Genomic DNA, 12602 nt, shown 5'->3' on the forward strand with positions numbered 1-12602 from the left:
ATGAAGAAGATCTAAAGAGCCGCTTGATGAAAGTAAAAGAGGAGAGTGAAAAAGTTGACTTAAAACTCAAAATTAATAAAACTAACATCATGGCATCCAGTCCAATCACTTCATGGCAAATAGATGGGGAAACAATGGAAACAGTGACAGACATTAATTTGGGGGACTCCAAAATCACTGGAGAAGGAAATGGCAACCCACTCCAGTGTTCTTGCTTGGAGAATCCCAAGGATGGGGGAGCCTGGTGGCCTGCCATCTATGGGGTCGCACAGAGTCGGACACGACTGAAGTGACTTAGCAGCTTAGCAGCAAAATCACTGCACATGTTGACTGCAGCCATGAAATTAAAAGACACATGCTCCTTGGAAGGAAAGTTATGACCAACTTTCAGTCAGTCAATTCAGTCACTCAGTCATGTCTGACTCTTTGCGACTCCATGAAATACAGCATGCCATGCCTCCCTGTCCCTCACCAACTCCTGGACATCACTCAAACTCATGTCCATCAAGTCGGTGATGCCATCCAGACATCTCATTCTCTGTCGTCCCCTTCTCCTCCTGCCACCAACCCCTCCCAGCATCAGAGTCTTTTCCAGTGAGTCAACTCGTCGCATGAGGTGGCCAAAGTATTGGAGTTTCAGCTTCAACATCAGTCCTTCCAATGAACACCCAGGATTGATCTCCTTTAGAATGGACTGGTTGGATCTCCTTGCAGTCCAAGGGACTCTCAAGAGTCTTCTCCAACACCACAGTTCAAAAGCATCAAATCTTCGGTGATCAGCTTTCTTCACAGTCCAACTCTCACATCCATACATGACCACGGGAAAAACCATAGCCTTGACTAGATGGACCTTGGTTGGCAAAGTAATGTCTCTGCTTTTTAAAGTGCTGTCTAGGTTGAACATAACTTTCCTTCCAAGGAGTAAGCGTCTTTTAATTTCCTGGCTGCAATCAGCATCCGCAGTGATTTTGTAGCCCCCCAAAATAAAGTCTGACACTGTTTCCACTATTTTCCCATCTATTTCCCATGAAGTGATGGGACCATATGCCATGATCTTAGTTTTCTGAATGTTGACCTTCAAGTCAACTTTTTAACTCTCCTCTTTCACTTTCATCAAGAGACTTTTTAGTTCCTCTTCTCTTTCTGCCATAAAGGTGGTGTCATCTGCATATCTGAGGTTATTGATATTTCTCCCGGCAATCTTGATTCCAGCTTGTGCTTCTTCCAGCCCAGCGTTTCTCATGATGTACTCTGCATAGAAGTTAAATAAGCAGGGTGACAATATACAACCTTGACGTACTCCTTTTCCTATTTGGAACCAGTCTGTTGTTCCATGTCCAGTTCTAACTGTTGCTTCCTGACCTGCATACAGGTTTCTCAAGAGGCAGGTCAGATGTTCTGGTATGCCCATCTCTTTCAGAATTTTTGACAGTTTATTGTGATCCACACAGTCAAAGGCTTTGGCATAGTCAATGAAACAGAAATAGATGTTTCTCTGGAACTCTCTTGCTTTCTCCATGATCTATTGGATGTTGGCAATTTGATCTCTGGTTCCTCTGCCTTTTCTAAAACCTGCTTGAACAAATGGAAGTTCATGGTTCACATATTGCTGAAGCCTGGCTTGGAGAATTTTGAGCATGACTTTACTAGTGTGTGAGTTGAGTGCAATTGTGTGGTAGTTTGAGCATTCTTTGGCATTGCCTTTCTTTGGGATTTGAATGAAGACTGACCTTTTCCAGTCCTGTGGCCACTGCTGAGTTTTCCAGTTTGCTGGCATATTGAGTACAGCACATTCACAGCATCATCTTTCAGGATTTGAAATAGCTCCAGTGGAATTCCATCACCTCCACTAGCTTTGTTCCTAGTGATACTTTCTAAGGCCCACTTGACTTCATATTCCAAGATGTCTGGCTCTAGGTGAGTGATCATAGCATCGTGATTATCTTGGTCTTGAAGGTCTTTTTTGTACAGTTCTTCTGTGTATTCTTGCCACCTCTTCTTAATATCTTCTGCTTCTGTTAGGTCCATACCATTTCTGTCCTTTATTGAGTCCATCTTTGCATGAAATGTTCCCTTGCTATCTCTAATTTTCCTGAAAAGATCTCTAGTCTTTCCTATTCTGTTGTTTTCCTCAATGCTTTTCATTGATCGCTGAGGAAGGCCTTCCTATCTCTTCTTGCTATTCTTTGGAACTCTGTATTCAGATTTTTATATCTTTCCTTTTCTCCTTTGCTTTTCACTTCTCTTCTATTCACAGCTATTTGTCAGGCCTCCTCAGACAGCCATTTTGCTTCTTTGCATTTCTTTTCCATGGGGATGGTCTTGATCCGTGCTTCCTGTACAATGTCATGAACCTCCATCCATAGTTCATCAAGCACTCTATTTATCAGATCTATTCCCTTAAATCTATTTCTCACTTCTACTGTATAATCATAAGGGACTTGATTTAGGTCATACCTGAATGGTCTAGTGGTTTTCCCTACTTTCTTCAGTTTAATTCTGAATTTGGCAATAAGGAATTCATGATCTGAGCCACAGTCACCTCCTGGTCTTGTTTTTGGTAACTGTATAGAGCTTCTCCATCTTTGGCTGCAAAGAATATAATCAATCTGATTTCGGTGTTGACCATCTGGTGATGTCTATGTGTAGAGTTTTCTCTTGCGTTGTTGAAAGAGGGCATTTTCTATGACCAGTCCGTTCTCTTGACAAAACTCTGTTAGCCTTTGCCCTGCTTCATTCTGTGCTCCAAGGCCAAATTTGCCTGTTCCTCCATGTGTTTCTTGACTTCCTACTTTTGCATTCCAGTCCCCTATAATGAAAAGGACATCATTTTTGGGTGTTAGTTCTAAAAGGTCTTGTAGGTCTTCATAGAACTGTTCAACTTCGACTTTTTCAGCGTTACTGGTTGGGGCATAGGCTTGAATTACTGCAATATCGAACGGTTTGCCTTGGAAATGCACAGAGATCATTCTGTCGTTTTTGAGATTGCATCCAAGTACTGCATTTCAGACTCTTTTTTTGACCATGATGGCTACTCCATTTCTTCTAAGGGACTCCTGCCCACAATAGTAGATATAATGGTCATCTGAGTTAAATTCACCCATTCCAGTCCATTTTAGTTTGCTGACTCCTAGAATGTCGACGTTCACTCTTGCCATCTCCTGTTTGACCAACCTAGGCAGGATATGAAAAATCAGAGACATTACTTAGTCAACAAAGGTCTGTCTAGTCGAGGCTATGTTTTTTCCAGTAGTCATGTATGGATGTGAGAGTTGGACTATAAAGAACGCTGAGTGCAGAAGAATTGATGCTTTTGAACTGTCGTGTTGGAGAAAACTCTTGAGAGTCCCTTGGACTGCAAGGACATTCAACCAGTCCATCCTAAAGGAATTCAGTCCTGAATATTCACTGGAAGGACTGATGTTGAAGCTGAAACTCTAATATTTTGGCCACTTGATGCGAAGAGCTGATTCATTTGAAAAGACCCTGACACTGGGAAAGATTGAAGGCAGGAGGAGAAGGGGATGACAGAGGATGAGATGGTTAGATGGCATCACCAACTCAATGGACATGAGTTTGGGTAAACTCCAGGAGTTGGTGATGGACAAGGAGGCCTGGTGTGCTGCGGTTCATGGGATCGCAAAGAGTCAGACATGACTGAGAGACTGAACTGAACTGAAGAAGGAATTGTATTAGATGAGCAGAAAGCAAGGAAACTTTCAGTCTCCTAGGGTCATGCCAAAAAGACTCGTAGTCTGTCTGAAGAGGCTTCCAGTGGACAAAATAAGAGAATTGTAGCATCAAGAAAGCTAATAATGCCACAGGCTAAAACACATCAAATTCATTAAATCCATGAAATCATAAGGATAATAATAGTAGCAACAATAACAAAATTCTGGGCTCATTTCTTTGATGCCTAGAAATCAGTTCATTCTTTTGAAATAAAGGGAAATAATGAAAGCTTTTATTCTGCTTTTCCTATTCAAATTGTACATAAGGGCAAGCAATCAATAAATAAAAAACTAAAAGAAAAAGAATACTTGATTTATAAAATTGTGTTTGTTTCAGGTGTACAGCAAAGTGATTCAGTTTTATATATATATGTGAATATATATATTCTTTTTCAGATTCCTCTCCATTATAGGTTACTTTATGATATTGAATGCAATTCTGTGTGCTATACAGTAAATCCTTATTGCTTATGTTTAGTAGTGTGTATCTGTCAATCACATACTCCTAATTTATTCATCCTTTTCCCTCTTTGACCTTTGGTAACCATAAGTTTGTTTTCTATGTCTGTGCATCTGTTTCTGATTTGTGAATAAGTTCACTTGCATTATTTTTTAGATTCTACATATAAATAATATATTTGTCTTTTTTAAATTAATGTATTTATTTTAATTGGAGGCTAATTACTTTACATTATTGTACTGATTTTGCCTTACATTGACATGAATCCGCTCCGGGCATATTTGTCTTTTAATGTCTGACTTACTTCATTTAGTATGATAATTCTATTTCCATCCATATTGCCAATGGCAATATTTCATTCTTTTTTATGACTGACTAATATTCCATTGTGTCCTGGTGGCTCAGTGGTAAAGAATTTGCCTGCCAATGCAGGATAGGCAGGTTCAGTCCCTAGGTCAGGAAGATTCCCTGGAGAAGGAAACGGCAACCCACTCTGGTACACTTGCCTGGGAAATCCCATGGACGGAAGAGCTTGGCGGGCTGCAGTCCATGTAGTTGCAAAAGAGTCGACATGTCTTAGCAACTAAAAAACATGGACAATTCTGTTTCATTAATCATAGCTATTTCTGTGACAATACCATGCTCTTTTGATTACTGTAGCTTTTCATCATTGTCTGAAGTCTGGAATGGTTATGTCTCCAGCTTTAGTTTGTTTGTTTTTTGTTTGTTTGTTTGTTTTTTCCTGATTGCTTTGGCAAGTCTGGTCCAAAATTGGGAAAGAGTAGATCAAGGCTGTACATTGCCACCTTCTTGTTTAACTTATCTGCAGAGTGTATCATGCAAAATGCCATGCTGGGTGAATCACAGGCTCGAATCAAGATTGCTGGGAGAATTATCAGTAACCTCAGATATGCAAATGATACCACCCTTATGGCAGAAAGCAAAGAGGAACTAAAGACCCTCTTGATGAAGGTGAAAGAGGAGAGTGAAAAACTGGCTTAAAACTCAACATTTAAAAAACAAAGATCATGGCATCTGATCACATCACTTCATGGCAAATAGATGGGGAAGCAATGGAAACTGACAGACTATTTTCTTGATTTCTCCAAAATCACTGTGGATGGTGACTACAGCCATGAAATTAAAAGGCACTTGCTCCTTGAAAGGAAAGCTAAGACAAACCTAGACAGTGTATTAAAAAGCAAATATATCATTTTGCCAATAAAGGTTCATATAGTCAAAGTTATGGTTTTTCTAGTAGTCATGTATGGATATAAGAGTTGGGCCATAAAGAAGTCTGAGCACCAAAGAATTGATGCTTTCAAATCGTGGTGCTGGGGAAGACTCTTGAGAGCCCCTTGGACTGCATGGAGATAAAACCAGTCAATCCTAAAGGAAATCAATCTTGAATATATATTAGAAGGGCTGATGCTGAAGCTGAAGCTCCAATACTTTGGACAACTGATGCAATAAGCTGACTCATTGGAAAATACCCTGATGCTGGGAAAGACTGAGGGCAAGAGGAGAAGGGGATGATAGAGGATGTGCTATTTGGATGGCATCATCAACTCAATGGACATGAGTTTGAGCAAACGCCGAAAGATAGTGAAGGGCAGGGAAGGCTGACATGCTGCAGTCCATGGCGTCACAAAGAGACTACAACAACAGCAACATGGCTTAAGGAGATTCGTATGGGTGATGGATAATTTTATGTGTCAACTTAGATTCATCATACTACTCAGATATTTGATCAAATAGCTGTATGTTTCTCTGAAGGCCTTTTCAGGATGAAATTGACATTTAAATTGATATACGTTGAGTAAAACAGATGGCACGCCATAATGTTAGTGGACCTCATCCAGTCAATTGAAGCCTTAATAAAACAAAGACTGACTTTCCCTGAGCAGGAGGAAATTCTGTCAGATGACTGTCTTTGGGTTTGAACTGCAACCCTGAAAATTTTGGACTTACCAAGCTTCGTAATCACATGAATCAATTCCTTAAAATAAACATCTTTATATGTGTGTGAATATGTGCACACACACATCTTGTTGGTTATGTTTCTCGGGAAAATCTCCTAACACACTATAAAATCTCACTGAAAGAAGTGAAAGTTCAGTTCAGTTCAGTTCAGTCGCTCAGTCGTGTCTGACTCTCTGCAACCCCATGAATCACAGCACGCCAGGCTTCCCTGTCCATCACCAACTCCCGGAGTTCACTCAAACTCATGTCCATAGAGTTGGCGATGCCATCCAGCCATCTCATTCTCTGTCGTCCCCTTCTCCTCCTGCCCCCAACCCTTCCCAGCATCAGAGTCTTTTCCAGTGAGTCAACTTGTTGCATGAGGTGGCCAAAGTATTGGAGTTTCAGCTTTAGCATCAGTCCTTCCAATGAACACCCAGGACTGATTGATCTCCTTTAAAATGGACTGGTTGGATCTCCTTGCAGTCCAAGGGACTCTCAAGAGTCTTCCCCAGCACCACAGTTCAAAAGCATCAATTCTTCGGCGATCAACTTTCTTCACAGTCCAACTCTCACATCCATACATGACCACTGGAAAAACCATAGCCTTAACTAGATGGACCTTGGTTGGCAAAGTGAAAAGAAGTGAAAATGACTGAATAAATTGAGAGCTATTCTATGTTCATAAGACTGAGACGAACACATTGTTAGGATGTCAATTCTTGCCATATTGCTTGATGAATTCAAATAAATCCTACTAGCTTTTGTTCTTGTGAAGAAAATAGACAAGCTAATTAAAAAATGTATGTGAAAATGCAAAGGACTGAGAAGAAACAGAGCACTTAAAGAAGAAAAGCAAAATTCAAGAATTTCAAGACATTTTAATGTTACAGGAATTCAGATAGAGTGGTAGTGGAGGGAAGATGGATAGAGAAAAGCATAACCCACACACAGTCCAAAAATAGACACAAACATGACTTATGCCAAACATGCCACTGCTAGTCAGTCAGAAACAGATGGTGTTTCTAATAAATAAATAAAACAATGAGCTATCTGTTTGAGAAAAATAAGCCTCAACTCCTATCTCACACTTTAAACAAAAGTTAATTCAAGATGGATCATTTATCTCAGTATAAAAACTAAAAAAAAAAAAAATCTAAATTTTAGGAGAAAGCATAGTCGAATTTCATAATGCTATAATAGGCCAAGACTTTAAAAACGTGATACAGAAAGCACAAATCACAAAAGAAAAATATGGTAATTTGGACTCTTAAAATGAAGGCCTTTTGTTCAACAAAGGACATTATTAAGAAAAGCAGAAGTCAAGACAAATGGAAGAATGTATCTGCAATAAATAAACATGATAAAAGATTCATCTAGAATATATAAATAATTCCTATGAGCAAATAATAAAAATATGAACAACTCAAATAAAAATGGGCAAAAGACTTGAACATTCAGTTTACAAAAGAGTATATCCAAATGCCCAATAATCATATAAATTAATGTTCATCATCATTACTCATTGGGCTTCCCTCATAGTTTAGTTGGTAAAGAATCCACCTGCAATGCAGGAGACCCCAGTTTGATTCCTGAGTCAGGAAGATCCACAGGAGAAGGGATATAGGCTACCTACTCCAGTATTCTTGGGCTTCCCTTGTGGCTCAGCTGGTAAAGAATCCACCTACAGTACAGACGACCTGGGTTCAATCCTTGGATCAGGAAGATTCCCTGGAGAAGTGAAAGGCTATCCACTCCAGTATTCTGGCCTGGAGAATTCCATGGACTGTATAGTTCATGAGGTCGCAAAGAGTTGGACCCAACTGAAAGACTTTCACTTTCACTATCATTACTCATTAGTGAAATGCAAAGTTTGGCAATACCAAGTATTGGTGAAGATTTGAGGCAAGTTACACTTTCATACTTTGATGAAAAATAAGCTGGATCAATAACCTGAAAATTTTGTCACAGGACACCAGGTTGAACTCCCTGCATCATACAGCAAATTCCCACTGGGTATCTATTTTGCATGTGGTGATGGACATGTTTCAGCTCTGCTCTTCAGTTTGTCCCACCCTCTCCTTCTCCTGCTGTGTCCACAAGTCCGTTCTCTATGTCCATGTCTCTATTGCTGCCCTGCAGCACCATTTCTCCCATTTCCATGTACATGTGCGAATGTATGATATTTGTTTTTCTCTTTCTGACTTCACTCTGTATAACAGGCTCTAGGTTCATCCACCTTAGTTCGGGAATATTACTTAGCTATAAAAGGGAATGAATTTGAGTCAGTTGAACTAAGGTGGATGAACCTAGAGCCTGTTATACAGAGTGAAGTCAGAAAGAGAAAAACAAATATCATATATTTACACATGTATATGGAAACTAGAAAAATGGTGCTGCAGGGCAGCAATACCACAACGTCTTTATCCATTCACCTGTTGATGGGCATCTAGGTTGCTTCCAAGTCCTGGATATTGTAAACAGTGCTGCAATGAACATCAGGGTACCTCTTAACTGAAGTAATTGCTATCATTTTCACTCAAGGAGTGAAGAAATTTTTCAATATGTCAAGATATCAGCTGTGCATCCATTTCTGGCTTCTCAAGCAGGGAGAAAAACACAGCTGTGTGGGACTAACAGCAGCCACAAGCCAGCTTTGTCTTCAGGTCACAGTGACAAGTTTGAGACAGAAGCCTGGCATCCAGAAATGGACAGCTTTGGCCATGAAAATATGAGCATAATCCTAAGTATTCCAAGACAGATCTTCCTGGCACCCACATTGGCCTATTCTGAGGAATCTTTCAAATAAGACTCCTGGCAGCAGGCCCCTGTTGTTCAGTTGCTCAGTCGTGTCCGACTCTTTACAACCCCACAACTGCAGCACCCCAGGCTTCCCTGTCCTTCACCATCTCCCAGAGCTTGCTCAAACTCATGTCCTTTGAGTTGGTGATGTCATCCAACTATCTCATCCTCTATCGTCCCCTTCTCTTCCTGCCGTCTATATTTCCCAGCACCAGCACCTTTTCCAATAAGTCAACTCTTCACATCAGAGGGCCAAAGTATTAGAGCTTCAGTATCAGTCCTTCTAATGCCTATTCAGTGTTGATTTCCTTTAGAATTGACTGGTTTGACCTCCTCACAGTCCAAGGGACTCTAAAGAGTCTTCTCCAACACCCCAGTTCAAAAGTATTAATTTTTCAGGGCTCAGCTTGAAATACGTGACTATTGGAAAAGCCATAGCTTTGACTAGATGGACATTTGTCAGCCAAGTGATGTCTCCACTTTTAAATACACTGTCTAGGTTTGTCATAGCTTTTCTTCCAAGGAGCAAGCACCTTTTAATTTCAAGGCTGTAGTCATTGTCAACAGTGGTTTTGGAGCCCAAGAAAATAGTCTTTCACTGTTCCTATTGTTTCCCCATCTATATGTCATGAAGGATGTCATGATCTTTGTTTTTTGAATATTGAGTTTTAAGCCAACTTTTTCATTCTTCCCTTTCACCTTCAACAAGAGGCTCTTTAGCTCCTTGCTTTCTGCCATAAGGGTGGTGTCATCTGCATATCTGAAGTTATTGTTATTTCTCCTGGCAATCTTGATTTCAGCTTGTAATTCATCCAGCCTGGCATTTTGCATGATGTACTCTGCATATAAGTTAAATCAACAGGATGATATTATACAGCCTTGACATACCCCTTTCCCAATTTGGAACCAGTGTGTTGTTCCATGTTTGATTCTAACTGTTGCTTCTTGACCTGCATACAAGTTTCTCAGACGGTAGGTAAGGTAGTCTGGTATTCCCATTTCTTTTGAGAATACTCCACAGTTTGTTGTGATCCACACAGTAAAAGACTTTAGCAAACTCAGTGAAGCAGATGTTTTTCTGAAATTCTCTTGCTTTTTCTATGATCCAACAGATGTTGGCAATTTGATCTCTGTTACCTCTGCTTTTCTAAATCCAGCTTGAACATCTGGAAGTTCTCAGTTCACATACTGTTGAAATCTAGCATGGAGGATTTTGAGTATGACCTTGCTAGCATGCGCAATGAGTGCAATTGTGCGGTAGGCCCATGTGTTACAGAAATATACCCTGGGTCCTCAAAGCAGTCACTGGCCCCATCTCTCTGCTGTATCTTGGTGTTCTCGGTAATTCAGTTATTCTTCAAATTGTTTTTTATGTGAGCAGCCAGTGAATCCAATTTCCTAAATAAAGATTTAAAGGTGCCCCTCCTTATGAAGATAAAATGAGTGTAGGCTTGGTTGAGTGTGTTTGCTATCCTCAAAGCACGTGGAAACATTGTCCACCTTCTACACATGCATGCCAGTGTTCAGTTCTATCCAAGGGTCAAAGGGCAATGACTTTCTGTACAAGTGGCACACTATCTTCACAATGCTGCCAAGAAAATATGCAATAGAGAGCAGGCAAAAAGCACCTTTTGGAATTCTCCTATATATCTGCTTTTCCCAGCTATCTTCAGAAATATGTGTATGCGTGTGCAAACCTGGCTTAAAAGGAGCAAGATTCTGTGATGTGCTTTCCAGATGGTGTATCAAGTAATGGATATGTAGTATAATTTAGGACCATGGAAAGAACTCTTGTCTCCAGTACTGCTCATTTAATTCTCATCAGGTTCAGCTGTTCCCACATTGGCACTGTCTCATGTATGTTGCCCTCATGTTCCCCTTAGTCTGAATAGCTCACCAGGTTGCTGACTGGAAATGAGCTTGCAAACTTCAGTCTCCTCCACAGAGCTGACAACTCACATATCACTTATTTAAGAGCTCTCATGGGTCCTTCTAGAATTCCCACTCCTTAGTCAAAGCTATAGTTTTTCCAGTAGTCATATATGGATATGAGAGTTGGACTATAAAGAAAGCTGAGCACCAAAGAATCGGTGCTTTTGAACTGTGGTGTTGGAAAAGACTCTTAAAAGTCTCTTGGACTGCAAGAAGATCCAAGCAGTTCATCCTAAAGGAAATCAGTCCTGAATATTCATTGGAAGGACTGATGCTGAAACTGAAACTCCAGTATTTTGGCCACCTAATGTGAACAACTGACTCCTTGGAAAAGACCCTGATGCTGGGAAAGATTGAAGGTGTGAGGAGAAGGGGATGACAGAGGTTGGATGGCATCACTGACTCGATGGACACGAGTTTGAGCAAGCTCCAGGAGTTGGTGATGGACAGGAATACCTGGTGTGCTGCAGTCTCTGGCATCGCAAAAAGTCGGACATGACTGAATGGCTGAACAGAACCACACCTTAATTTTTTAGCTCAATCCACTTGGGTCAATTTGCTTTTATTTTAGCTTTGTGCATATGGAGTTTCTGGTATCTCTTTCTTATCTGATGTTATACTAGTCTTTTTAAAGAAAGTCTTTTAAAAATTAAAGTAGTTTCATTATTAATGATGATATGGTTTATATATTTATTTATTAGTCTGTATAAACTACAGACAGGAGATATTAAGCTGAGCCACTTGTTAGAAGAGATCTGGCTGGCCACTCTGCCAGGACTCTGCTGACCCCAGGGCAGGAAGGATATGCAAGAGGATTTGCCTTGTCCATGGTGTAGGTAGAGTTAGGGTCCCAGAAACATGTATGAGCCATTCAAGGGTCACAGTTGAATGGTTCCAGGGTTGCTCCAGAGTCAAGCACACTGGACATGTGTCCAGGTGTGCCATGTGTGAAATCTGAGGCTGAATGAATCTGAGCCCTGGATCTTGTTTCTGGGCTGGAATCATGTGAGCCTACAGGGCAGAGTCCCAGTGGTGGATGCCATTCCAACACCTGCCACTCCCCTTCTTGGCTCACATTTCACATCTATGTCCCTGAGTTCAGTCCCTCGTCATGGAGATGAAACAATGATAATTAACCCACACTGCATATTCTAAGTTAAGAGACATTATTTTTTAGATCAGCTTCAAGTTCACCATATAACTGAGGTAAAGATACAGAGATTTCCATTCATATGCCTCCTACTCACACACATGTATAGTGTCTCCCATTAACATCCCCCACCACTTGCTACAATCCATGAACCAACAGTACCACATTATTTTCACTCAAAGTCCATAGTTTGCATTAGGATTTACTCTTGTGGTGTACATCCTATGGGTTCAACAAATATATGATTCCATGTATCCACCATCATAGTATCCTACAAAGCAGTTTCATTGCCCTAAAAATTCTCTATTCTCCACCTATTTATCTCTCCCCCCAACTCCTGTCAGCCGCTGATCTTTCTTACTCACTCCATAGTTTGTCTTTAACAAAATGTCATAGAGCTGGAATCATTTAAAGTTTTCTCAAGGCTTCTTTCACTTAGTAAAATGCATTCAGGTCTCCTCCATGTTTTTTCACAGCTTGATAGCTCATTTGTTTTCAGCACTGAATAATATTACATTATCTGAAAGTCTTTCAGCTTCCCAAGAGGCACTAGTGGTAAAAAGAA

This window comes from Moschus berezovskii, chromosome 21 (genome assembly GCF_049115385.1).
Source record: "Moschus berezovskii isolate FMDL1 chromosome 21, NW_MosBer_1.0, whole genome shotgun sequence".
Classification (NCBI taxonomy): domain Eukaryota; kingdom Metazoa; phylum Chordata; class Mammalia; order Artiodactyla; family Moschidae; genus Moschus; species Moschus berezovskii.